This window comes from Falco cherrug, chromosome 7 (assembly GCF_023634085.1).
Source record: "Falco cherrug isolate bFalChe1 chromosome 7, bFalChe1.pri, whole genome shotgun sequence".
Taxonomy (NCBI): domain Eukaryota; kingdom Metazoa; phylum Chordata; class Aves; order Falconiformes; family Falconidae; genus Falco; species Falco cherrug.
Window position 1 is genome coordinate 53,472,166 of NC_073703.1, and position 23,878 is coordinate 53,496,043.

The 23,878-nt window shown below is 39.3% G+C and overlaps 1 protein-coding gene across 8 annotated transcripts in view; it reads right to left on the reverse strand.

Annotated features, from left to right (window-relative positions):
* PALS1 (protein associated with LIN7 1, MAGUK p55 family member) overlaps window positions 1-23,579 on the reverse strand; it is a 59,779-nt gene extending 36,200 nt beyond the window's left edge. For 2 of the 8 annotated variants that reach the window (XM_055717120.1, XM_055717119.1), the window contains exons 1-2: window positions 23,440-23,564; window positions 1,936-2,037 (exon numbers count right to left, since the gene is read on the reverse strand). The gene's annotated coding sequence lies outside the window, so the exon portion shown is untranslated. Of the gene's footprint in view, window positions 1-1,935; window positions 2,038-3,639; window positions 3,780-9,412; window positions 9,542-22,492; window positions 22,549-23,439 lie in introns of those variants that run through there. The other 6 variants (XM_055717116.1, XM_055717117.1, XM_055717115.1 and 3 more) reach the window with 6 other exon arrangements.
* Between the last annotated feature and the right edge of the window lie 299 nt (window positions 23,580-23,878).

Genomic DNA, 23,878 nt, shown 5'->3' on the forward strand with positions numbered 1-23,878 from the left:
ATTGGTATCACATTTAAGAACTGTGGTCTATTTAAACACATTTAATTTTATTAGGCTTGTTTATCTGTTGATGCTGCGGCAACAATCAAAAAAAGTCACAGCACAGGAACTCGCCAGTCTACTAACTTCAAAAGATACAGAGCCACTTACTACCTACAGAACAGGCATGAACAGTGTTCTCCATGAAAAACATGGACCAAAAGGAGAGTGTTATCAGGCCAACAACAGCCACATCACTCGAACCTCTCTTCAGCAACTGTACCTTCATGGTAAAATATATGGAAGACACCTTTTGCAATTTCTGTGCATGAACTATATGAAATTACAACACACAGTATATATTATAATTTCATTGTGTATTTTCACATGACAAAGGAGAGTGGATTTTAACCTGTACCACTACAGAGGCATAAATTGCTTTCAAAGGCATAATCTAAAGATTGTTTTATATAAATATTCAATGTAATAAAACACACTACACTTGTTTCAGTCACTGTTGTAACTTTTATTCACATTGGGCTACTAGATATATTTCTAAAAGAGGTCATGTTTAATTTGATTGCCCAGTGCGACAGACAATGGAGTTCGGATAAACAATTCTTGCTGCCTCAAAATTAAAAGCAGAAACGCAAGATTTGTAATTGTTATCACCAAAGTTCTGTTCTTCACTGCCAAATGTCCAAAATAGCACCATGTTGCTCACTGGGCCCAGGGAGGTGATGTTTATCCCCCCTGGTGCCAGGGCTCCGCCAGCGCAGCAGCTGCAGCCCCCCCATTTGCAGGACTCTGCATTCCCTGCTGGACCCAGGGTACAGCTGGCTGCCACGGCCACCGCTGTGGGTCCAGAGCTGGGGGACACGCAGCACACCAGCCATGCTATGCCACACCACTCCACCTTGCTCTGCTGCTTCTCCCTGCATTTTGAGACCATGGCAGCCCATTTTCCAGCCCCATTAGAAAGTGAGACGATTACTTAAATGCAGAGGCGAAAATACCTTTTTTGTGCATTCTATCAAGCTCAGTCAGCACACAGCTAAAATCTCTCAATACACAGCAGTACGGAGGCCAAGAAAACCTCTGAAGTACAGCATTTCAGCTGTTCTATTTACAGCAATCGTTAGAAAACACAGCCTCAACGACTCAGGTGAGCAACAGTTAGAGGTATGTAGGATACACCACAGTAGATTACTTCTGATAACGAATTTTAGCTCTTTTAGGTCCAAAGAAATTAATGCCCCTTAGAATAAGCATGATGTAAATAATCTTAAAATAAGCGTGACCTGCTTTTTATAAAAGTAGTAACACTGCAGTCATATGAAGAGGGAGGTACACTTTAATCTTACTTAATTTCTTACCAATCTCTGTGAAAAACACATGTTGCAAGCTCTATTAGCAGCAATCTTCCTTGATTAGTATCTCCGTGAGCTCCTTTAATCAGTTAAAAGTGATAGCACAGGTCAAGCAGAACCACTGCACAAGCAGCTTTCTTTAGTCTTAGCAAATCTGACTAGGCACAGCAGTATAAATGCTTCTTCCTTGGTTACACAAATAATTAAAATGATTGACCAAGATTAAAAACTATTGTTGAAAACACTAAGGATAATTTAAAACAATTCCCTTTGTTTTAAATATACACTACTACTAACACAACAGCATTGTTTAGTTTCTACTTTTTAGACTAAATGAAAAATAGGCATGAGGGGAATAAAGTTTCAGCTGGGGTGACTGCAGATGGATTGGGGAGAGGGAATGACAACAGAAACAAATCAGAGCAGGCTTCAAGCAGCTTATTGCTAAAAATCACATCTAGATAGAAAAACTTAAGACTTTTGCTACAGTCCTATAAGCATATTTTTAAATTCAATAACACAGTATTTAACTTTTGTTTTTATTTTGCCACCTGAATCATCAGTAAAGCTCTGACATGTTTAGCACCTTTTGAACACTTATGAGCAACTCCCAGTGCTGACAAGACCCGAATTCTAGTGTAGGTGCAGAGCACAGCAGAGGGCAGTCTCTACAGCAATTAATGAAAACCTGAAAAAAAAAGAAACACTCATTTTCAAAAAGTAGCTCACAGAAACAAACACTACAGCTCATTAAATGGTCTGACACCCACATTACCCCAAATTAGCACATAGATTTACTACCCTACCAATCCCACTATGGCTTAGATTAATAGGCTGCAACTATGCATACATTTGAATACGAAGCTCTAATTAAATCTTCAGTACCAACAATCCCTGCTAAAAGAAACATTTATTTTCTACATAGGTACAAGTGGGTAACACTGATGTCCACGGTTTGCAACGGAAAGATGATAGAACAGTGAAAGAAAAAATTACCTTAACTTAGCAGTTATTCCAAGCATTTAGAAACTTTCAAGCGTAACAAATGAAGAGGAAAGAAATTCCTAGAATTCCAGGGATTGTTAACAGATCTCACAGGACAGCCAGAAACATGATAACAAGACAATAATTTCTTATCACCTATTCACAGACAGTTAAGACTCCAGATTTCATTGTCCTAGAAGTAAACATGCCTGTCCTTGTTTTAAACAGTGGTAGTATTCTCTGTGAAATTAAAAATACTGCTGCTATTTTAGATCTCTAGTAAGATTCCCCCACTCCCCTCAAATTATATCCTTTTTGGCTTGGGCTCTTGCACACTGGTCTCATTTTAATCCCTGTATTTTTTAGCATGTTCTTTTTAATGTCACTACTTGCCACTGCTTCACTATGTAAAACACAGTATTAACAGTAAACTTTGAGTACTAATATGTAAATTACACTTCAGAGAGGTGATTGAACCAAAGCAATATTAACTCCAAATTAAATTGAAGACAAAATGTTCTGTAGTTTTCATCTCATCTGACATTTAAATTCATACAAAATGGCATTAGTTTAGTCCTCCACAGCAAGCTCTTCTTAAGTCATATTTACAACATTCTGGGAAAAAAAGAAATTTCTTCCTCACATTTTAATATGCTAATACCTCCTGAATCCGATAAACACAGTTAGAAACGTCATCTAAGGAAAAGGGGAAGATGGATATTCTGAGCAGGCTTTCATCCAAATATGCTGAAATGTTAGATATCTAACTCAACAGTCTTCAAAGAGCCTAGATATAGGGACCAAGACTGTCAACTTTATATGATCAAGCTATAGTCTCAAAACATCATGTAACAAAGATACTACGTGGCCTTCCTCCTCTGTTCTCTTTTCAACTCTTTTTTGCAGTGTTATCTGAATGGGTGACAGTAAAGTGATTTTTTTTAAAAAAAATTCTTGTCCTTAATGATCTAACCTCATTTGCTCTGTTGCTATGTTTCTCATAGCTGTGTGGGGAGGGAAGGGGACAAGGATCTTCTGACTTTCTTTCTGACCAAAAAATGAGTTGAGACTTCTGAAGATTGAAATTCTAAAAAATAGAACATAAACCACAAAACTGTACAATCTATGATCTTGGGACTTCACAGAACTCAGGAGTCACTTACGCACTACAAATTCAGAAAAGAACATTTCATCTGAGCTCTTCTCTAGTTATATTTATAGGGGGTGGGGAGAGGGGGGGACCACCCACAAAATGTTTTAGATACTTGGGTTTCTGACATTTTAAGTTTTTCATTCCTAAACTCACCTGAGATTGTGGTGACTGTTGCAAAGGATAGCTATGACAAATATCCCCCCAAAGAAGTAACTGATGACACTCAAGAGTTTGCAGAGGAATATGCTCAAGTGAATTTGTGCCCATGAGATCTTCTGGAATCTTTCTCACTCCTGAGAATTAGAAGTAGCAAAGTCAGAACTCAAAACTTTGCTGACTGAAACAACTGTTCAGAATTTGAAGTGTTATAGTTTCTTTACACTGCGTCAGTCTTGTTTTAATATTTACAGAACGTTAATGAATTATGTGATTTCCCTGAAGAAATTACTATGTTTGTGCACAGCGAACTCCCCAACTGCTAGCACAGAACAAAGCTGACTAGGCTTTCAAGTGTGCCCTACTTTTGGATCCTTCCAAACAGAGATCCCATAGTTCATGAATTTATGACAAGAACAAGAAAAGAGACTGTCAGTATGATTCCTTGGACTGCTAAGCTGGGCTGGTTTGCTGCTGCCAAAGACTGCATTCACAACTCTTTCTCTTGACTGTTCCCTTACCCTCTCTGTTTCTGGGCTGTACAGCCAGTGCCTTCTCTGACAGCTTTAAAGCTTGTCAAATCTCTCTGTCATTAAGTCACCTTAATGCAACAAGACCGCAGAATGTTGCAAAATATTTTTGTTTGGTTTTGGTCAAAGTGGCATGCTAGAACAGCTCACAATTATCTGAAAGGTGACAGGACTGACTGGCACAAGGGGAAGGAGCAAGTGATTGAGACCAAGAAGGTGAAGAGGTGAGGACAGAGACAAATAGAAACTCCCTCAAGGCAGCAGAGCGCCAACTCCAATGGAACTTCATCTCTTGGAATCATATTCTGTGAATTCATCCACTTCCCCTTACCCCGCCAAAATCTCATCAACAGGAAGTGATTTTGAAATAGCTTTTCATCCTAAAAAAACCCAAAAAAATCCATCAAAAAACCCCAAGCCACCACAAAAGAAAGCAACCACACACCTACAACCACCTGCATCTCTTTGTGATGATGTAAACAGGACAGTTAAAAGAACCTATTGGCTTCTATTAAAAGGCATAACCTGACACCATGCATGTAAAGGACTGCAAACCTTGCATTTATTTCCTCCCCCCAAAAAATGGTAAATTGAACACTCATGTTTTGAGAGTATTAAAGATGGTCCTACTGAAAAGTCTAAACACATCTACACATTAATTACTTCAAGATAATCAAGTGGTATTCTCAGCCTATTACCTTTGTGTAGATAGTATAAACACACTAGATTGGAATCCACAACTAAAAAGCTTTTTTTTCCCCCCACAGTGGACAGGAATAAAACTTAATTTTCTGTGCACTTGCAGCAGAATGCATAAAATGGTACACCTACTGGCTGAACACTAATGGAAATAACAGTACTATTACCTCAAGCATACTACCTATACAATGGAATTCAGATATAAGTAACCACTTTGAAATAGACAAAACCTGCAAGTCACCCTTATTTCAAACCTTCCCAATATTTATCACAATGATCTGTTAAACTTATGGGTATGTCAATCATAATGCCACAGAACTCATGCCAACTCCTTGGTCATACTGTAAGACAAGACTTCTGAACAAACCTATACCATCTAGTAACTTAAAGTTTCACAGGTCATGAGGAAAATCTGTAGAAAAATACTTTATGTAACATTATTACCAACATTTCACTATAGGGTGTGAAAAATCGAATGTTTTGTAAATAAGCTACATTACTAGACTTCGTAATAAAAATGCATGAGAAAGCTTCACAAAGACTATAAAGGTGTAACATTAGAGACCTTCTGTACCTTACAAAACCAGTCTCTCTCTTTCCTATTAAATGTAAGGGGACTCTTGGGCCTAATGTTAACAATCAGTTACACAAATTAACATAAAACCCTGGCAGGAACATACTCACTTCTGCAAACCAAGTCCAAAACATAAGCAATGTGGCTGCAGAGCTCCTCCACAGTTCAACTCTTTTGCTAATCCAAAGAAAGTACATTCAGCTTCTGAAACCTTGTTAAAGCACATGTTCTTTTTATTAAGGAAACATTAGATAATTGCGATAAATTCACAGGAATGTAAGACTCCTTTCTACGTGAAGAGAAGAAAACTTTATTTGTATGTAGTGGTGCAACAATCCTGTCTAGAAAACCTTGTCATCACTTGAGCTGTTGAATGAAGATACTACAAGCTACATACATCTTTCTGTAGAACTCTGAAATTGTGCTAGGAAACAGACTCAGCATCTAGGAAGGTGGAATTCAGCAGAAACCTCTCCTTGCCTAAGATCATGGAGTGAATCTTCTAGTGCAATGAACTTCCAACAAAGCATATAAACTTGAGCAAGTATTTCCTCTCAATTCTTACACTAATCAAGCTGAAGATGACTCTTCAAACAGTGTTAAAAAACGTTGTTTAAAAACAATCTTCTCCTTTGGTAGCATCTTTAAAGCCTTCTTCCCTCCCCTAATTTGAAAGTTGAAAACTGAACACTGAATTTTTGCTTCTTATATTAATTCTCAGTGATCTTTATTCTGTGTCAATGAAATGGATAACAGCTAAATGGTTAGCCTATACTTTACACTTGCTTGCATTAACAAGTACACAATTACTCCTTAAAAAACAACCAAAACACCCCAACAAACCACAAAACACTAAAGCCAACACAAATTTTGCCCCACAATTAGAACTTACTAAAGGGTCTGACAACTAGAACGAGTTCCATAAACTGGTATTTCCTGCTACTAACCACTGCAATAGAGAAAATTCTAACAGCAAGAGAAAACAGAAATCAATCCAGGAACAGCCAGTCTTCCTAGTTTTCTGTACAAGTTCAGGATTCACTAAGTTGTCCCACTTTACCTTTCATGTGTATTTTTTACTGTCATAACACATGAAACAAGTTTCTCAACAGAAAAGTGGTAAGATATTTGAACACCTCTTTACTTGAAGTGTCTGTGCATAAAAATTAAATCAAAATCTAATGGATGCCAGATAATGAAATTTCTCTACAATAGGTAAAGTTTTCCTCCTGCTGCCAATGTCAGATCTCAGCAATTCAGGTATTTCGTAATGGGAAAACAGGAAGAGAGGTAGAACATCTTCAACTCATGAATGCAGTATATCTTTGCATTTCACCACTCGGTGAAGTACACCATATAGGTATTATACAAAAGAGCACTAACATTAAGAATACATTCAAAAAAGTTATTCAGCAATACTTAGAAGAATCAATCATGCACCCAACCCCTTAAACAAATAGTGAAGATTAAGTTTGTAAAAAGTTCTTCATACCAGTGATGCAAACGTGTTTATATGCACTACACCAACACAGCTGATAAATATCTTTAAAGAATACATCACAATACTTTATTGCCCCAATATATAGAACTCTGTCATCAGGTACTTCTGAATCAGAAAGTAAGAACTCTATGTCCTAAAACAATCCCAAAGACATGAACTGTAAAAAAAAAATGTCATTTTTACAGCCACTTTAGGTAGCAGCATCTTCAGTGATCATTGCTTAGTTTCATTCCAAAAGAACCATAGTATTGACTCCTTTGAAACAATCTTATTGTAAGTTTGAGCTTCTTAAGAACACACTGATGCCATCCAACTGAAGACAAACTGCTATTAAATTCAAAACCCTAGAGCCAAATTTCCCATAATTAAGCTTATTTAAGAATGTAAGCTGCATATTTGGCAGTTCTACTTTGGGTTAAAAAATAAAGCCCTCAGTAAATTAGCCTTTAACAGGTTTTGCTGCATTAATCCTTTGAACAAAAAGAACCATAACACTCTGGACATATGGTACTTCTTTCTTAAATGCACATTTACATAACTGTAGAAATATGAACTTTTGAGTGGAAGTATTACTTTGTAAATTCTTCAGCAAAATTATTAGCCTGGCTGTTGCCCTCTTATGCAGAGGCCACAGACAAGTGTTTTCCTCTAGAGGTGGAGACAAATCAGTAATAGCAACATCGGTCTTACCTACAAGACTGCATTGGCAACATTCTGTGACACTGAAGCATTCTGAAAAAGTGTTACAATTACGAAGTTATCCCAAACAAAACAGATTATTAAAATGTGCCACAAATACTGGCATTCACCATCAATGATGCAGTCAGAACAGCCTGAAATATTCTCAGTGCTTTCGCCTCAAAATTGGTAGTCTTGCCCTGTTGCAAAACCAAGTGTCAAGACATCAATTGCTGCTGCACAGATCAGCACCAGAAGTTGTGTACGCAGCAAGGACAAATCTTGGTTTTTTTCTGAGAAAAGCCTGAGAAAGGAATAAAAATGCAGGGGAGTAAAAAAGCAGAGTCTAGAACTAAATGATATGGAAAGAAGCTCATAATTGGAGAAACTACACTATTTTTTCATTCAAGCAATCATCAAAAGAATAGCAAAGTTGAATTACTCTAAACTCCCTGCTTGTATAAAAAGCAGAATCCAGTGTCAGAGCGCAAGGCTAAGACAACAGAACAGACAGCAAGAGAACTAACTGGATATGGGGCTCAGTGCCAATATCAGCATTTCTATACACTGCTTGGGAAGCTGTCACCGTCTTTATACAGTTTTAAAGATCAAAGGGATCAGCCAAATTTTAACAGTAAAGAGTGAAAGCTGTTGTCCACTGGAAGAGATAAACCATTTCCTCTGTGTGACACAGGGGTGGGACAAAAGAAACTATTTTCTCTGAATCAGGTGTAAGAAATGTGATGAAAATTAAACTGAAAAGACTATCTATACAGAAATTATAACAATCTAGTCTGGTGCATCCACCTTGTAAGCAACAGGAAAAAGCTGCAAAGTTTGCAGAGAAAAACCTTCAAATATCACTGCAAAGCACCAGAACTGTAATAACAGTGTAACACTTGTGTGTTCAGTGCAGTAACCCTATGAAAAAGTCAGGTTTTACAGAAGGGATTTCAGCTGAGAAACTTCATCCAGACCCTAACCATACACATCTGTAGCATCTGACAAGCAGCAAGAACTCTAGTTACTCCATGTCCGTGCTTTTGCACTACAAAGCTTGAAAATACTCGGTCCTTTTCTTGCCTAGCAATTTAAAGAGACTTGACCAGCTGAAATGGGAAACCAATTTTCCTAAACATACTTTTTCAAGATTGCACAGCAGCAAATTCTCACAATGCACTGGAGCAACACAGCCGAAATTTCAGGATGCAACAATACATACCACCCAATGCCTCAACATACATATATCCATGTTTCAGAACAATCTCTACTTCTTCCTACCAGTTTTCCCACTTGAGCTTAGAATATAATTCTGTAAGATGGAGACATCCTTCATCTTATTCCAAACCCCTTTCCTCACTTCCTTTACACTGGCTTTGCCATCACTAGAGCTCTCCAAGAGCCAGCATAGTGGGATAATATGGCAGAAAAACCCAGGAGAAAGATGCCTCCCATTCTCAGTAGCAAACTGCTCTAATAAGACCATCTGCCCATAAAACAATGGTCTCTCCTCATCACCAAACCAACTGCCATTTTTTGATGAGTTACAGATTTGTAAAAGCTGAATCGTTACCAACTCTTAGTCGGTATAGAAGAGCCAGTTTATACCTAAAAACCAAAAAAAATCAGACAAAATGCGCACAACAAAATTCCATGTGCTAGTGTTTAAGTCTAAGAACAAATAAAATCCAAAACCACTCCAGAAAGGTGCTGTGTGATCAGCAACAAATGATTCAGGAATACAGAAGTACCTCAAGGTAAAAGAAAGAAATTAAGATAAGTGCTTACCTTGCATGTCAGATAAAAATCAAGATGGCAGTGAATGCTACCTGCTTTCTCAATTTCAGAACAACTTTGCAAACATGGATTTAGGATTAGGATTTTTGGGTCCCACTTACAAGTGGGAGCTTCTGGGCTCTGGCAAAAATAAGAATTATAGAATCCATTACAATGCAATCCAATAATGCCTCCCAATGCAAATAAGACTACTATTTAAGCAGTATTGTCTTCATGTCTACCTGAATTGTTGCAGACTATTTTAAATTATTTGTCGTCAATGGCATTTTTTCAAATATATTAGGTCACACTATGAGGAAAACACTTGATGCTTTCTTCTGAAAATGGGACTACTCTCTGTGAAGATAAATCAATCAACATAATTTATAGACATTAGGGAGCTTCAGCTTTTTCTTAAGCAAATAAAACAATGCACACCTTCACCCAGAATAGGTTTTACTCCTTTTCTTAAAAGAGCCAGAAAGGACTAAAGATCAGTAATGTCAATTAGAGAGACATAACAAGGCTTACACGTGAAACAAAGGAAATAAAAAGATGTACAGTTAAGCAACAGCCTACAGAAGTTAGATCATGCATTTTTAATTAAACAACAGGTTATTCAACAAAAGTTAGAGCAAAAACCTGGTTTGCTTACAAAAGTCATTACTTCAAGATTGTATTAAGGGCAGTGCACAAAAAGATCCAAACAGCTGCGTAAACTAAAAAAAGACACCCAAATACAAGCATATAATTTTAATCAAGCCATTACACATCTATAGCAGCTAAATAATTTTCTTAGGGCAATGCTTCAGGCTTCCTCAACTCCCCAGCTCAAGGGGAGGGATGTCAGGACCTCAGACTGTCTCAGGGTTTTTTTTTCCAACCAGTAATTTTTTTTCACCACAGGACTGAGTAAGTATAATCAGGAGGTCTGGCATGACCACAGGTCAATTAAAAACAATTTTCACCACTCACTATAACAGTTGAAACAAACTACATTTTAAACCTGCAATAAAAATACTTAGTCAACATTCCCAGTGAGCAGCAAGAGACTGGGAAACTGCGCAATGACAAAGCCTGCAGATACGAGTTTAAGAGGACTAAGATCAAGTGACACTGTAAAGTCCCTGCATCTGGCACAACTGACAGTGGCCTGAAATTGATAAACCATGTTGAATTTAATTTCTGTTTGTGCTCGGCTAACTAGGCTCTCCAAGTTCTTGATGACTTACTAGCTCAGACACCTGCATTTTAATCATGAGTAAAGAGAACTGGCCTCTCTAAAAACAGATTGCTCCCTGCCTGACACTCCAGTACATCCCACAGTATGGCTCTGCAGGTTCCTGGCCAGGTGGTAGGCTACGGTCCCTTGGCATCAACCTTAAATTCTTTTACCCATTAGAACACACAACTGTTGTTCCTACAGATACCATATAGTCCAATTATGAAGCCATTTAAAACAGTCTTTCAGGCAGTTGGGTAGACTGAAAATACTATTAATACAGAATTTTAACTGGGAATTGAAATGTCCCATACTAGGCCAGTCATATCAGTTTTGGGAAGAGTTTTGTCACAGTAAGAAAGTTCAAAAAGTAACAGCAGATGCTGCCGTTCTATATTTTCCATTTGTCAGATGTACAAAACCAAGTCTTCATGGCTCAGAATTCCTTTCAGACTAGAGATCAAGAGGTCTCTAGAAATATGAAACAGGATTTCTAAAATTATTTCTACAGTTTATAAAAGCCTGACAGGTTAGCCCAACTTCTAACCCCGCAGGTACACTGTGAATAACAGCACTGGCATCTTACTTGAAGGCAGCTCCTCTGATGACTGTATACCAATACCTCAGAGAGAGGTTTTTCATTAGCATCTCTGCATATTACTTTTCCTTTTCCTTTCCTTTCTTTTCTACCACCCCTCTGAACACTCATTACATGCACTCTGTGTGATGCTAGGAAAAAACCCAAGGTTTCAAGATTATGCTTTGTAATTTTGCAGAGTGAGAACATAGGTTCTTGCCCTCAAGGACCATTTAATACTGAGATTTCTTCAGTTAGTAGTAGTGGCGGAAAAAAAAAAACCAAACCCAAGCAAAAAGCCCAGATACTTTTCCTGAACAAGCTAGGAATACTACAACAACTTTACCATTTTGCTGGAACCTAAATCCTAAACATGTAAACCAACAGTCACTTTTTCAAATAACATCAGAAAAATACTGAACAAGAGCTGCAACACTGTTCACATGCCAATTACTCAGAGCAATCAACTGGCAATTTTGATCACTGGGTTTAACATTTAGCGCCAAATCAACCAATTGTGTTAGTGAGACAAATCAAAGCAGGCATATCTGCTTTTCTGAGTCTTGACAGTTTCTAAATTTTATCATTACTTTTTACAATCATCTACTTAGGAAACAGAAAAATTTTGGGATATAGATTATCCATGGTCTATTATTTCTGTTTTGTCACTTCAAACAATTACTACAATTGAATTTATGTCAGGTTATACCTTAAAACCATTTGAAAATAATCAATGCAGCAGCCTTTAGTAACTGTTAGTGGAAACAACAGACTAATCACCCGGGAACCCAAATACTTACAATAATGCATTCAATTTTCCAAGTTAAGTCTACAATTTTTGCTTTAAAGCTGCAGAAATTTACTTTAATAATCAAAGCAACCATTCCATCCTTCTGACACACCTGTTTACCAGAAACACTGTACAATAAAACAGTTTTATCCCACTCAGTTTTCAGAAACCATCTGAACAGAGTTTAGTTCTCTAGTCCCCAGCGACTGCAAATCATCTCAGCAATGCAGGCAAAGAATTTTGTTCCAGCACTACCAATGCTACCATGCCTGTAATAACAAAACTTATATTTGCAAAGCAGAAATAATAGAGCAAAACTAGGACAGTTTAGCTCTCCCACAGTTTGGGAAGTTTTAGGTATCCCACAGATGGTCAGATTTCATCCACCACTTCCAGGGCTTCTGGAACTTGAACCAAAAGCTTCACATGCCCTTTTCCAATTCACCAATCAGTTGAAGATACTTATCAATCTGGGATTTGTTTTCAACCTGAAGCCAGCTGACATTTTGTATTAGAAAACCATTTACTCAGATTTATCTAGAGAAGAACATCCAACAGAATCAGCATCCATAACCTTTTTGTTACTTTGAAAAGATATATTCATTATTATGAGAAGATATAACTATTTCCAGATATTTAGCATATTTTTAATCTGAATGTTGACTGAGTTCCAGAAAAAAAAAATAAATCACCTAAAAAATTAAGTAATCAGAAACTATTATTTGATGCCAATAAGATTTATGAATATCTTAACACTCCACTAACTCAAATCATCCCAAGTATGCACCTATATTCTTTCAAGACCAGTTCTGGAATTCTGAATACAAACACAAGGGGTATTTATTAAAGAACTTCAAGTTCTAACAAGCTAAACCCATAAATGTATTTCTAATGCTTTCTTATTCCTCCTATTCCTTACTCCTCTAAACTTTAAGCAAATAGCTCCCATGCGCAGTATTTCAGTCTTTCTTTGGGTAACGTCTGTTTTTCTTTTGGTTCTGCACACCCTCTGTTGTGTGTATTTTGAATTGACGCAGTGCATTTTTGGATGGTTCTACACTGGAAGTCCAGAAACCAAAGCCAGTACAAATTCTACCTGCTAAATAAAAATTTTCACAAATATACCTGTAAGAGTATACTAATATAATGATATATGAATCCTTGATACCTGCAATGGTGCAATGGTCACCAATAATATGCTTGATTGTTTATAGATTTCTTGAAGTACAGGTCAGAAGTCAGACATGAAATTTGGTGCAAAGAGATAATAAATTATTTTTCCTTGTTTTTTCAAATAAAGTATAAAATAAGGCTCCCTAAGAGACTGAGCTGAAAGGACAGCAAGCTTAAAGATGTTGATAGACAAGCTCTAGCAAATCTTGTTGTAGCAGATTAAGTTACTATCCTCAGCTATAGACTCTGCTCCCATCAGAAGTCACTGATCCCAAAAGCAGAGTTGGCAGAATGGAGCATGTGCTGACACCTCAGCCACTTCAGTGCTAAAACTAGGATCTTAGTTTGTGTCAGATATTACACTATGAACTGTAATGACTGAGAAACAAGCACTTTGCTAATTCTGCAAATGATGAACTAGAGCAGAGGAGCTGAGTAGGGAAAGGTAAAAAAATGAGATCACCAAATCTGAGAAGTTTCCCAGAGCTATAGCTGCAATCTAAAATTCTTCTAAAGCAGCCAGAATTAATGTGCCATTTGCCATAAACCCATCCAAGAATAAAAAACACACTCGCACCAAAAGGTGTCAGAAGCACAATGTGAACTGTTAAACAGTTTGTAATTAACAGGCACTGATTAGTCATGTTACATACCTTAACAGCTGAACACTCAATTTCATATCACTTTAAGAAATCAGGAACTGAAGTTTTGCATGGAATTTTAATTATCACATGAAGTCTCAACTACAGAAGTTATAAGGAGCACTAACACACCAAAGAGCAGCATTAAATATCTTTCTAAGATTTGACAAGAGCGTGCACTTAAAAGGGAACACAAACTAGCCTAGATTTACGGCCTAGCCACTTAGCTATGCACTGCATTCATTAAATATTTGTATAGAAAAGACTTCAAAAATATTGACAGAAGGAGAAGCTGTATGAAGTTCTCACCAACAGAAGTCATAAACTGGCATAGGGGACAAAGTATTATGTAAATTCAAGTTTGGAACTGAAGTCGTTAAATTTAAAAAACATATATGCAATTACAGAATACTTTATTACTACCTAAGTGTTATTTCAGATGTTATACAACCTGTCAAGTAAAATTCTTGAAATTTGTACTGTGCAGTTATCACCCTAGTATTTTTCATTAGGATTAAATAGATACACAATTTATAAACCTTATATGAAGAACAACCAGCCATGGAAACCACACTCAAGGCTTCAAAATAAGCCTAACTATTAACTTCTGTAAATTGTCCCCTCCCATCCACCTTTTAATGAGGTTTTTAAGCTTCTAAGATTCCTCTGCTTTTCCAAACAAGTATGTCATACAAATTCCAAGTTCAGCATCATGCAGAGGGCCCTACCTAGCTTTGCACATTGTCCACTGATCAAAACTAAGCCATCAACATGGAATCTCAAATGAGACCAAATATTACTTTTTTGTAGAGAGGAGTTCACAGTTATTGTATTATTATTGTATTGTTACATTATTTCATTAATCTCTTGCTGAGATTTTTCAACTGTACAGTTCCCCCTTTTTAAAAGAAACCTCAAAAAACCCCAGCTTGTTACATGCTTGTAGCCCAGTCTAGCACAGTATCTGATTGAGGTAATTACTGTATTTTTACAGAACAAATTTCAGTAAGGTGCAAACCACTGTTTTTGGCTCTTTAGGATAACACTATAGAAATGCCCCTAATGCAGGGATCCTCAAACTTTTTAAACAGGGGCTGGCACGTGGATGAAGTGGCAGGCAGTCACCTGCGGCTGCTTGGTCCCCCCCCCAACCCCCGGCGGGGGGTGTGTGTGTGTCTGTAAATACTGGGGCCGGATTGAGTACCCTGGAGGGCCGTATCCAGCCCGTGGGCTGTAGTTTGAGGACCCCTGCCCTAATGAGTCAGGTCAATGGTCCATCAAGCTCAGAACTAACTCTCCATGTGACAGTGGCAACCACACACGCTGTTTAGGGATAACCTGTGCATCCAGAATTTCAATTGTTACAGAATCATTGGATCATTTAGGTTGGAAAACACCTTTAAGATCATTGAGTCCAACCATTAACCGAGCATTGCCAAAACATTAGATCATACATCTCTGACTATTCAACTATGAACCATTAAATGTATCTGTCAATGGATCTGCTCTCTTGGAATCTGTATAACCCCTTTTTTGAACACGCTGGTATCTGTTGCCTCCACAAACTCCTATGGCAACAAATCAGTAGTTCACCATCCAGTACGTGAAATACCAGATTTTATCTGTTATAAACCTATCATTTTAATCAACTGCATCCTGCATTTATAAGATCCACAGCTTCCATGGATTTTTCTTTTCTAAAACCTCCATCACATCCCATTCCAACTAAAGGGTTCCAGTCTTTCTGAGAAAGTCTCTTCTTGTAAGGCTCCATCCCTGATTGTGTTAGTTGCCTTTTTCCTTTTTTTTTTTTTTTTAAAATTCTGCTGTGTACTTCCTTTAAATGCAGAGACCTGAACTATACATAAGAATGAAGACAGCAGGGTTTTGCATAGCTGCAGTATGATGTCTTCTGGCATCTTAATGCCTTTCCTGATATGTTTAGCATTTTGTTGGCTTCCTGGCTGCCATTCACACTACAAAGCACAGTGAACAGACACTATGGATAAAGATAACTTTCTTCACAGTTCTACAGAAACCAGGAGTCTGGTCCAATTTTATTACACTTCACAGACATCCCACCATACAGTTGCTAAGAATTATTTCTTGAGCTCCTGGCACTGAACTACTCTGCGCAGACTAGATGATAGTCATCATGTCCCATAAAAAGCTATTGCTGTTGAACTTCACTCTTATTGCAGAAAAAATTGCCACTGAAATAGAAGGGGTATCTTTGAATATATCAAAGCTGTAATAAAAGGTAAAAGAACACAAGCACCATAAGATCTAAAGCAGAACCAGGACAGTACTGCAAAAAGAAAGAAATGTGAAGTATAGGTAGTTTTACAAGCCAATCCAACCTTAAGACACAAAGAAAGAAAAAGCAAAAGGTCATAAGACTTAATAGATAGCAATGGTGTGAACATTCAACACAGAGAACCTCCGTTTCCTTCCCAATACTGTCCATCTTCTCTATTTAGAGAGAGGAGACTGAGAAAGATTCATGTTTGAAGGTTGCAGAAGGAAAGAATGTGAGAAAACGAGCAACAGGAAAGTTGCCAAAAAAAGCAGCGGCAAAAATGTAACAAGTTCCTACTAAATCAGGAAAGATCCAAGGGAAAAGAAATATCATGACTATTCAAAATTGATCCTATGACTACTCCCAATAGCAATAGGCTTATAGTCTTAAAATTAAAAAGAAATAGTTTAATCTAAAAGTTACTTCATAAGAAATAATCTGACATAACTCCTAACTGCTGCTTCAAAACATCACAGAAATAGATGCAGTGTTCTCTTTTTCAGTCAAGAAGAAATAGCTCTTCGTTGCACTTCATTCTGACTTCTTACTTGAAAATTGGCAAAAGCTTAAAGAAAGTAATGACCTACAAGAAGTCAAAATAACTAGTCTTGAATAGCTTTTTGCTGTTCTGTCATCTTAAAACCATCCTCAGAATTTTTTCTTTTGGGAGGAAGGACAAGTGACATTTACTTTTTTGATTCCTAGCTTTCCTTGGGACACACTTTCAGCCCTTAATCTTTACATCTTGCTTGATGAGCCAATGAACAAACAAGAAATTTAAGTAGGCTGAAAGGTAGAAAAACGTCCACCTGACTGTAGAATCCTCAGATTGCCACTTTCCTCCTCTTTCCACTGAAGCCAAGTAACTTGCCTCTTCAGAGTTCTAGCTAGCCCTCATCGTATCAGCTTGACGCAACACACTTTGTCAGGAAGTGGTTGATGGTAACAGCTGAAGTTTTGAGAGGAGATCACAACACACACTAAGTAGGTATTCTACAAACAGGCAAGAACTAAATTAATTGATAATTCAGTAGAAGTCCCCAGATATAACAAGAATTTAGCCTCACATGGATTTTTAATGCTGTTTATACTCTTAAAAACAAAAAAAAATTGAAACAGACTATTCTATTACTCAAAACCAATAGTGCTGGGCTCATAAGTCATTTAGTCAGTCAGCCCAACAAGACAATGCTGAGCTGATCAGCTTTTACCTCACTTTAAGACACTGTGCTAATTCCTCCTTGTAAGTAATTAATTAGGTTACTAATTTAGAACACATCCTGATTGCTGGAAAAAAATGAAATGGTAAGAGCTTGTACTCTGTTGATTTTAATTATCCTACAACAAAAATCACCATCTTTAAATACATATATCCAGTTCCATTTCAACTCTCTCTCCTAACATTTGAGAACTTCTAATACCGTTCAAACAAAATGTAAATGCCACTGCATAGTGGCACTAAGCAATTCCATCACCGCTTGATCCTACAGGAACTGATTCTGCAGAAAGCATGTGATGTCCACTCATGTTATATTCTCCCACTAACACAGGACTAAGTTTGTCTGCTGACATCATATGCCCTTTCAGACATTGGGAAGAAGAGATTTGCTCTCTGGAAACAAGGAAATACATAAATATAATACAACCCAAAACTTATCGGTTTGAAACCTCAATGCTTAACTGAAAGTGAGCTTTCCCTTCAGAGATGAGAAAATATTTAGAAAAATAGGACATACCACAGGCATTAGCAACACATTCTCTTAACCAATACAAGACATGCAATGCAGTTATCTGTAACATAGTTTTTCTACAAAAACAACTTTAATTCTCTTAGCCAAGGTGCACTGCTTTAATCCACGATTAATCTATCTCATTTCATTAACAGTAGCTGACAAGTGAATCACAGTTTGATAAAACAAGACAAACAAGGGCAACCATAAGTTCTCAACCATGACACTGCAGGAACACTGCATGATCCAATATTAAGGTCAAGCCTTAGCTTTATGCATAGAGGTATCAAATTCTAAAGAAAAACTTGTCATGGTACCTGCTGTGCTGAAAAATTTAACTTGGTATCACAACCACCATGCAGAAAAACATGTTTCCCACTCTACATTTCTCCTCTGCCACAATGAAGACCAGCTTCTAAACAGAAGTGATTAGCAGAAGGCATTACTGAAGCATACTGCCTTCACTGACCTTAACTGCAAAGATCATCCCAGTTAAAAGAGCACTTGGGTTTAAATTTGAATATTCAGATGAGAGCTGACTGCTATCTCCCTGCCACCCAAACCAAGATAAAGATTTGGCTCCAGGGAAATTGACAGGTCACAGGAGACATCAACAGTGAAGCCATTTCTCTCAATAGCATTTCTACCAAGACATCATACCTGTTATAGTTTACCTGCCTTCAGCCTTGAACAAAGTGAACTTTTAAAGTTACATTACTCTTTTGTATACACCTCATTAAACACAAGTCACTCCTATGACATCATACTGCTAACAGTAGCTCACACATTTCAACAGTATATTATAAAGACTGCTGTTGATACATATGAACTAACTCTTTCAGGCATTAGTATACATTGTCCTCCTTTGTTCTCACACATTTGTACTCAGAATGCCACTTAACACTACTGGTACCTAAATAAATACTTCTTTTCCAGCCTCTCCTTCCTGATTTTTAAAATACACACTTATCCTTGGAAATAGACTCTGAATGCATACAGGCACCTCCCAGCACCAGGTCAAAGAGCAGCTGCTGAGGTTGCACTGGCACTTCCTAGTTAACGAAGGGTTTTAGTTTTCCTGCATTTGACTTTCTAAGGAGCTTGGAGATAACCCTGAACAACTTCACACTATGAAAATAAGTCAATTCACACTGAACATTCATATTACAGCTGATGCACATACACAGCTATGTGCTTTAGATGCTAACATACTGACTTTTATTTGTGACTATTATCACAATTGAGTACTCCCAATGCCTTTTGTAAAGGACCATTTAACTGTCCTATCACTTTTAATATATCCTTACCACAAATTGCTTCTGGTTCTGAACTACTTTTAAAAAAAAACCAAACACACACACACACACAAACATTCGAGAGTCTTCCAAATCATCCATTATGGCCAAATGACCAAGTATGACACTCCAACAGTTTCCCCAGAAAATGAATCCTGATACAAGGCAAGAATGAAACTTATGGTTTGGTTTCTGTCTTACTTTTTTTAAGAATTATCTTTTCCAACAACTTCCATTTATTACATCATCTATTCTTTCGTTAGATCTTTGCAGGAGAGGAGTAGTTTATTTTCTATGCTGATAAAGTACAGCAAATTCAGATACTAAAATTTATGATTAACAACCACGAGCTGCACTGTCATATGTATCAACTATCAAGCCTTGTCCCTAATCCTAGGCAAGAAATTTAGAAAATGAAAGACTAGAGGCAAAATCAATTACTAAAATCACATTAACTATTTCTTACTCATTTTTATTTTAGAAGACAATTATGGCCAACCAGAACAGACACATGATGCATCAGGCAAATCACGAAACAGAAGGCACTGAGCTAATTTTTTAGTAATAAGATAATTATAGGTATGTTGAAACAATTACATTTTTGTATCTGATTATTTGGCATCTTATAAGAAAGCAGATCCATGAAAGAATCTAAATGCCACGCCACTAACTAGACTCCACAACCCACAGATAAGGAACCAAGCTCCGCTCCACAATGAAAAGTGTTAATAACCACACAAGTAGGAACTGGCCAAGTCAGCCAAGATAATCTTGAAGAGAAACGCAAGAGATTCAAGTCTCCAGAACATCACACTATGCTAGGAATAAAAAAAACCCAACCAACCAACAACAACATCCCTTTCACTTTCATCTGCTCTTTCAACACTGCCTGTAACAAAGAGACCTGGGTTCATACCATCAATCTGTACTTGATCATACTTCTTGCCAGCCAGTCCCTGGGCCATATACCAAACTTGCTCCCTTGTCAGTGAATCTTACTCTTCAAAATGAAACTGGCTGGTGTCTGGAACACCCAGCGGCCTGAGAGTTAAGCCATTCCCTTTGGGAATGGACAGATGAGGGTTTCGTGTTCCTCCAACGAGTAGAAGGATTTGAACCCAAATCTCAACATACTGGCAGGTACTCGAACAGTTTACTTGTATGTAAAGAAATGCAACATCACACCCTTTTTCTGCCAAAAGAGAAGAGTGTAAGATTAGGCCTTTCTGTGTTTCCTGCTTCACAGAATAGAAGCATTCCTTGTACAATTGTGCATTAATAATGGTATCTCTGTTTGCTTTCTAATTTAACTGATGCAAGCTTTGAGAGTTACAGCATTTTTCTCTTCCCACACAGCTACGTATTAGTATGCAATTAGATCCTCCTGCAGTATAAAACAAGTCTTTACCAACAGATATACATGGTTTATCACCACTGGTTAAAAAAACAAAACAAAAAAACCAACCCCAAAACTTACTTTAAAAATTGACTGGTATATAAACTACTTGGTTATAATTTCCTCTTTTTGTTTAGCGCTCTGCTTCATACTTTACTGAACATACTTTACATCTGAACTATACTTAAAATATTTTGTCATATAGCTGTACTGGGAGTGCAGGAAGGAGGACATGTACACAAAATGCTTCTTTTGTCAGAATAGTTGTATTGAAGAAAGCTCCAAAACAGATAACTATACTAGAAAAATCTTTTTGCCAGCATACCTGATTTTAAAGAACAGTATAAACTGTTTCCGCTAATTGAGTTTTACATCGCAGACATAGCAGTAAAACTTTTCAAATATACAGATGCCTCTCTCTGCCCATTAATAAAAGGGAAACAATAGAGCAGTATTTAATGAATATTTACAAAAAGCCTTGAGGTTTTCTGCTGAATGACCAAAGCAGTAATTAGTGTTTCAAATATCGTAATGTCGAGCCTTTCTGCAACACTACCTGTCACACTAAGAAAGGACTTTTTAAAAAAAAAAAAAGGTAGTTGATAAGCAGCAGGCTGTTTGAAATCTTAGCTTTCAGCATTCTGAAAGCCTAACACTGTAAAAGGAATGCATTTAATCAAAAGTGTAAACTGGAAAAAAAAATGGTAGCTGTAACAGGTATTACAATTGTTAACATCTGACACTAAGATCCAGTCTATGAGGAGACATCATAACAGAATTTACATCTAAAAATGCCACAGAATTTTTAAAGGCTTGCAACTTCAAAGTATAGCAAAAGATTTTAATTAAAAAGCAAATGGAAGTGCTACCAAAATATAATTCTTTACATCGGAAAATATATATACGGACACATGAACTTCAGGCTACATTTACATTTTCTGCATCCATAACCTTCAGTATGAATTCTAACCTCTACATCACATTTTTACTGCTTCCACATCACATACTGCTGTGGTAACAAAAGATACCTGACACCTCTTAATGGCCTGAGTAACTACTGCAGATTGCCAAGGCATCTAAAGCAGACCAGTGAAGAAATATTTTGACTTTTCTATGTAAGTTCAGATATTTTGAAAGGAAATCTAATAAAAGCTATGTAAAACTACCATCTTTTACCATCACCTAATTCTATATAGCAAAAAAGACCATCTACTGCTATTCCACACACTGCAAGGCAAAATGATACATGCGGAAGGACGTAAAACCTGAAAGAACCACTTTGAAAAGGGTTAAGGGATCATATATTAACATTTAACTCTGTATTACTTTATTAACAGTAATGTTAATTAAATTTAACATGTAGCACACTGGTTCACAAAGCGCTGCAATATAAATATTTGATGCCTTGTTAAACCGTGTATGATACTAACCATTAGTTAAGCTTTTAACACGTGAAATACTGAATTTTTTTGGATGGCAGCATGTTGGAAAACAGTTCATATGTGTATAAACCAGCCAGACTCTAAAAAGCTGGACATTCAGAATTGTAATAACAGCTCCAAGATGATTATAAGAAAAAAAGATGTATCGTGTGTGAAAATTCAGAGGACCGACTAAAACCAAAACACTGCAGGCTCGGACGCCTAATTAAGGACCATCCATACACAGATATCCTATTTTTGAAAAAAATTTGAGGGAAAACACCTCAGTGCTCCAAAAAGATAAAGAGGTCCCTTTAAGACATAGGAAACTGTGCACTGAGGCAGCAGACACTTAGGTAAGACCACCACCAGTCACCCCTCAGAAGTTTGACTGCAGTCACTGATGTATCATCACTTACCTAGACTTCAAGTATTTTGTTCTGCTCAGTGAACTACGGAGGTGGTTTATGCCCAAATAATTCCATTACAGAGGCTTTAAGCGTTCCCTTTTAAAAGAAAAAGTCCTCACAGCACTAGTTGATACTTACTGCTTTTAGTATTCCGCATTAAGTTCTTTTTCAGGGATCTGTCCCACGCGAGACATCTAAGTTAGAACACGATTATTTTAGGCATTTTTTTTTAAATGTTTTCCAAGAAGGTCGAAGGCGGGTTAATTTAATTTCCTTGTGCAGCCTGTCCCAGCAAACTGGCGGTCCCCGCGGTCTTTGTTGCCGGCGGGGCAGCGCCCGCCGCAGCGCGGCCTCAGTCCGGGGGGCGCCCGCGCCGCCACTGCCAGCGCTCCGCGGGAACCGGGCGCTCCAAGGCCGGTACGCGCGTTACCTGCTGCCGACCGTAAAATACACTAGAAGTTGCTCATATTCCGCCAACTTGACCCTGCAAAGCTTCACAAACCCGTACGAAGCGCCCCCTTCACACAGGCACCGTTTCCAAACGGAACTGCCAGAAGATCAGCAGCGCCCGGGGGGACACCGCAAGTTTCTCCCCTCGCCCAAACGCAGCACCCCCGCCCCGAACACGCGGAGGAAGCGCACGGCCGAACACGGGACGGTTTTCTTACAACCGGCGGGCCTAAGCCCGCGGCGCCTGCCCCGAGGCGCCCCGAGGGAGCAGAGCCGCAGGAGCGGCCCTCAGGGCCGGCCGGCCGCCCCCAGCCCGCCACGCTCCCGGCAGCGGCTCCGGGCGCCCCGCGGCGCAGGCACCTGTAGCCGCCGCCGCTGCCGGAGCCGCCCCCCCCGGCCGCGCCACAGCCCGGACCGTAGCCCGGCGGGACGCGGGCACCGACGGCGTCCCCCGAGAGCCGCTCAGCCTGGCTCGGCCCCGCCGCCGCGCCCGGCCCCGGCCCGGCCGGACCCCCAGGCCTGTGCAGGCGCTGCGGCCGCGGGGGAGGCTCCCCGGCGAGCCGAGCCGAGGCTGGCGGCTCCGCGGCGGGACCTGTTGCTCTCACGCCGGGCGCGGGAACGGGGACCGCGCTCACCGTCCTTCCCTCGCCGCCGCCGCCACGCTCCGGCCCGGCCGCCGGCTGGAAGTCAGGATCGCGCACACCCCGCGGCGCCTCGCCGCCCTGCCCGCGGAGCCACCCGCCTACAGCCCCCGCAGAGCTGCGCAGCCGCCGCCAAGCCCAGCCCAGCCCAGCCCAGCCCTGCCCCCCCGGCCGCGCCCGGCGCCGGCCGCCAGTCCCGCCCCGCCGAGCCCCGCCGAGCCGCGCAGGCGCGGAGCCGCCCCACAGCCGCCGCCGGGGCCGCGCCGGCCGCCCGAGGGGAGGGAAGCGGGGCGGGGCGGGCGCCCTCTGTCGGGCGGGGGGCGCGGTGCCCCCAGCGGGCGCCAAACGGCTGGCGGGTGGCGGGAGGGGCTGTCCTCTGGGGCCCTTGAGGGGCCGCGGAGGGCACGGAGGGCATGGACAGCTTCCGCGTCTC